Source organism: Oncorhynchus nerka, linkage group LG7, assembly GCF_034236695.1.
Source record: "Oncorhynchus nerka isolate Pitt River linkage group LG7, Oner_Uvic_2.0, whole genome shotgun sequence".
Taxonomy (NCBI): Eukaryota; Metazoa; Chordata; class Actinopteri; order Salmoniformes; family Salmonidae; genus Oncorhynchus; species Oncorhynchus nerka.
The window spans coordinates 97,088,919-97,093,918 of record NC_088402.1 but is presented as its reverse complement, the minus strand read 5'-3'; the positions used below and the strand labels follow the sequence as shown (position 1 = coordinate 97,093,918).

Genomic DNA, 5,000 nt, shown 5'->3' with positions numbered 1-5,000 from the left:
ACCCCAAACAGCAAGCAATGCAGGTGCAGAAGCTAAGAGTCCTAAATATTCTGAAATAACTTCCACTTTTCCAAAAATATAGACCCTAAAGTGGTATGATTGAGCGAGTGGTGTAATTGGTATTGTAGTATCTTAAGTATTCACCCCCTTGGATTTCTTCACATTTCATTATTTTACAAAGTGGGATGAAAACAGATTTAATTGTAATTTCTTGTGAAAGATCTACACAAAATACTATATATCAAAGTAGAAGATGAATGAAAAATAAAACCCTAATACACCTTGATTTGACAAGTATTCAATTATGGTGGAAAATAAGTATTTGGTCACCTACAAACAAGCAAGATTTCTGGCTCTCACAGACCTGTAACTTCTTCTTAAAGAGGCTCCTCTGTCCTCCACTCGTTACCTGTATTAATGGCACCTGTTTGAACTTGTTATCAGTATAAAAGACACCTGTCCACAACCTCAAACAGTCACAGTCCAAACTCCACTATGGCAAAGACCAAAGAGCTGCCAAAGGACACCAAAAACAAAATTGTAGACCTGCACCAGGCTGGGAAGACTGAATCTGCAATAGGTAAGCAGCTTGGTTTGAAGAAATCAACTGTGGGAGCAATTATTAGGAAATGGAAGACATACAAGACCACCACTGGTAATCTCCCTCGATCTGGGGCTCCACGCAAGATCTCACCCCGTGGGGTCAAAATGATCACAAGAACGGTGAGCAAAAATCCCAGAACCACACGGGGGGACCTAGTGAATTACCTGCAGAGAGCTGGGACCAAAGTAACAAAGCCTACCATCAGTAACACACTACGCCGCCAGGGACTCAAATCCTGCAGTGCCAGACGTGTCCCCCTGCTTAAGCCAGTACATGTCCAGGCCCCTCTGAAGTTTGCTAGAGAGCATTTGGATGATCCAGAAGAAGATTGGGAGAATGTCATATGGTCAGATGAAACCAAAATAGAACTTTTTGGTAAAAACTTAACTCGTCGGGTTTGGAGGACAAAGATTGCTGAGTTGCATCCAAAGAACACCATACCTACTGTGAAGCATGGGGGTGGAAACATCATGCTTTGGGGCTGTTTTTCTGCAAAGGCACAGGACGACTGATCCGTGTAAAGGAAAGAATGAATGGGCTATGTATCGTGAGATTTTGAGTGAAAACCTCCTTCCATCAGCAAGGGCATTGAAGATGAAACGTGGCTGGGTCTTTCAGCATGACAATGATCCCAAACACACCGCCTGGGCAACGAAGGAGTGGCTTCGCAAGAAGCATTTCAAGGTCCTGGAGTGGCCTAGCCAGTCTCCAGATCTCAACCCCAAAGAAAATCTTTGCCGGGAGTTGAAAGTCAGTGTTGCCCAGCAACAGCCCCAAAACATCACTGCTCTAGAGGAGATCTGCATGGAGGAATGGGCCAAAATACCAGCAACAGTGTGTGAAAACCTTGTGAAGACTTACAGAAAACGTTTGACCTCTGTCATTGCCAACAAAGGGTAAATAACAAAGTATTGAGATACACTTTTTTTATTGACCAAATACTTATTTTCCACCATAATTTGCAAATAAATTCATTAAAAATCCTACAATGTGATTTTCTGGATTTTTTTCCCTCATTTTGTCTGTCATAGTTGAAGTGTACCAATGATGAAAATTACAGGCCTCTCATCTTTTTAAGTGGGAAACCTTGCACAATTGGTGGCTGACTAAATACTTTTTTGCCCCACTGTATATACTGTATTCTATACTATCTACTGTATCTTAGTCTATGCATTACTCATCTCATATGTATATACTGTATTCTATACTATCTACTGTATATTAGTCTATGCATTACTCATCTCATATGTATATACTGTATTCTATACTATCTACTGTATCTTAGTCTATGCATTACTCATCTCATATGTATATACTGTATTCTATACTATCTACTGTATATTAGTCTATGCATTACTCATCTCATATGTATATACTGTATTCTATACTATCTACTGTATCTTAGTCTATGCATTACTCATCTCATATGTATATACTGTATTCTATACTATTCTACTGTATATTAGTCTATGCATTACTCATCTCATATGTACATACTGTATACTATTCTACTGTATCTTAGTCTATGCATTACTCATCTCATATGTATATACTGTATTCTATACTATTCTACTGTATATTAGTCTATGCATTACTCATCTCATATGTATATACTGTATTCTATACTATCTACTGTATCTTAGTCTATGCATTACTCATCTCATATGTATATACTGTATTCTATACTATCTACTGTATATTAGTCTATGCATTACTCATCTCATATGTACATACTGTATACTATTCTACTGTATCTTAGTCTATGCATTACTCATCTCATATGTATATACTGTATTCTATACTATCTACTGTATATTAGTCTATGCATTACTCATCTCATATGTATATACTGTATTCTATACTATCTACTGTATATTAGTCTATGCATTACTCATCTCATATGTATATACTGTATTCTATACTATCTACTGTATCTTAGTCTATGCATTACTCATCTCATATGTATATACTGTATTCTATTCTACTGTATATTAGTTTATGCCGCTCTGACATTGCTCATCCATATATTTATATATTGTTATTTGATTCCTTTACAGTATATGTCCTTTACATAGATCTGGGTGTATTGGGTATATGTCCTTTACATAGATCTGGGTGTATTGGGTATATGTTGTACGTACCAGGGGTGTGTGTAGTGTGTGTTGTTCGTACCAGGGGTGTGTGTAGTGTGTGTTGTTCGTACCAGGGGTGTGTGTAGTGTTGTTCGTACCAGGGGTGTGTGCAGTGTGTGTCGTTCGTACCAGGGATGTGTGTAGTGTGTGTTGTTCGTACCAGGGGTGTGTGTAGTGTGTGTTGTTCGTACCAGGGGTGTGTGTAGTGTTGTTCGTACCAGGGGTGTGTGTAGTGTGTGTCGTTCGTACCAGGGATGTGTGTAGTGTGTGTTGTTCGTACCAGGGGTGTGTGTAGTGTGTGTTGTTCGTACCAGGGGTGTGTGTAGTGTGTGTTGTTCGTACCAGGGTGTGTGTAGTGTGTGTTGTTCGTACCAGGGGTGTGTGTAGTGTGTGTTGTTCGTACCCGGGGTGTGTGTAGTGTCGTTCGTACCAGGGGTGTGTGTAGTGTTGTTCGTACCAGGGGTGTGTGTAGTGTGTGTTGTTCGTACCAGGGGTGTGTGTAGTGTCGTTCGTACCAGGGGTGTGTGTAGTGTTGTTCGTACCAGGGGTGTGTGTAGTGTTGTTCGTACCAGGGGTGTGTGTAGTGTGTGTCGTTCGTACCAGGGATGTGTGTAGTGTGTGTTATTCGTACCAGGGGTGTGTGTAGTGTGTGTTGTTCGTACCAGGGGTGTGTGTAGTGTTGTTCGTACCAGGGGTGTGTGTAGTGTGTGTCGTTCGTACCAGGGATGTGTGTAGTGTGTGTTGTACGTACCAGGGGTGTGTGTAGTGTGTGTTGTTCGTACCAGGGGTGTGTGTAGTGTGTGTTGTTCGTACCAGGGGTGTGTGTAGTGTTGTTCGTACCAGGGGTGTGTGTAGTGTCGTTCGTACCAGGGGTGTGTGTGTAGTGTGTATTGTTCGTACCAGGGGTGTGTGTAGTGTATGTTGTTCGTACCAGGGGTGTGTGTAGTGTGTGTTGTTCGTACCAGGGGTGTGTGTGTAGTGTGTGTTGTTCATACCAGGGGTGTGTGTAGTGTTGTTCGTACCAGGGGTGTGTGTGTAGTGTGTGTTGTTCGTACCAGGGGTGTGTGTAGTGTTGTTCGTACCAGGGGTGTGTGTAGTGTGTGTTGTTCGTACCAGGGGTGTGTGTAGTGTGTGTTGTTCGTACCAGGGGTGTGTGTAGTGTTGTTCGTACCAGGGGTGTGTGTGTAGTGTATGTTGTTCGTACCAGGGTGTGTGTAGTGTGTGTTGTTCGTACCAGGGGTGTGTGTAGTGTGTGTTGTTCGTACCATGGGTGTGTGTAGTGTGTGTTGTTCGTACCAGGGGTGTGTGTAGTGTTGTTCGTACCAGGGGTGTGTGTAGTGTGTGTTGTTCGTACCAGGGGTGTGTGTAGTGTTGTTCGTACCAGGGGTGTGTGTGTAGTGTATGTTGTTCGTACCAGGGGTGTGTGTAGTGTGTGTTGTTCGTACCAGGGGTGTGTGTAGTGTTGTTCGTACCAGGGGTGTGTGTAGTGTGTGTTGTTCGTACCAGGGGTGTGTGTAGTGTGTGTTGTTCGTACCAGGGGTGTGTGTAGTGTTGTTCGTACCAGGGGTGTGTGTGTAGTGTATGTTGTTCGTACCAGGGGTGTGTGTAGTGTGTGTTGTTCGTACCAGGGGTGTGTGTAGTGTGTGTTGTTCGTACCATGGGTGTGTGTAGTGTGTGTTGTTCGTACCAGGGGTGTGTGTAGTGTTGTTCGTACCAGGGGTGTGTGTAGTGTGTGTTGTTCGTACCAGGGGTGTGTGTAGTGTTGTTCGTACCAGGGGTGTGTGTGTAGTGTATGTTGTTCGTACCAGGGGTGTGTGTAGTGTGTGTTGTTCGTACCAGGGGTGTGTGTAGTGTTGTTCGTACCAGGGGTGTGTGTAGTGTGTGTTGTTCGTACCAGGGGTGTGTGTAGTGTGTGTTGTTCGTACCAGGGGTGTGTGTAGTGTTGTTCGTACCAGGGGTGTGTGTGTAGTGTATGTTGTTCGTACCAGGGGTGTGTGTAGTGTTGTTCGTACCAGGGGTGTGTGTAGTGTGTGTTGTTCGTACCAGGGGTGTGTGTAGTGTTGTTCGTACCAGGTGTGTGTGTAGTGTGTGTTGTTCGTACCAGGGGTGTGTGTGTGTAGTGTTGTTCGTACCAGGGGTGTGTGTAGTGTTGTTCGTACCAGGGGTGTGTGTAGTGTTGTTCGTACCAGGGGTGTGTGTAGTGTTGTTCATACCAGGGGTGTGTGTAGTGTTGTTCGTACCAGGGGTGTGTGTAGTGTTGTTCG

The 5,000-nt window shown here is 43.5% G+C and overlaps 1 protein-coding gene across 1 annotated transcript in view; it reads right to left on the bottom strand.

The window, feature by feature from the left end:
* The window catches only part of flna (filamin A, alpha (actin binding protein 280)), a 264,701-nt gene that overhangs the window by 75,911 nt on the left and 183,790 nt on the right, over positions 1–5,000 (bottom strand).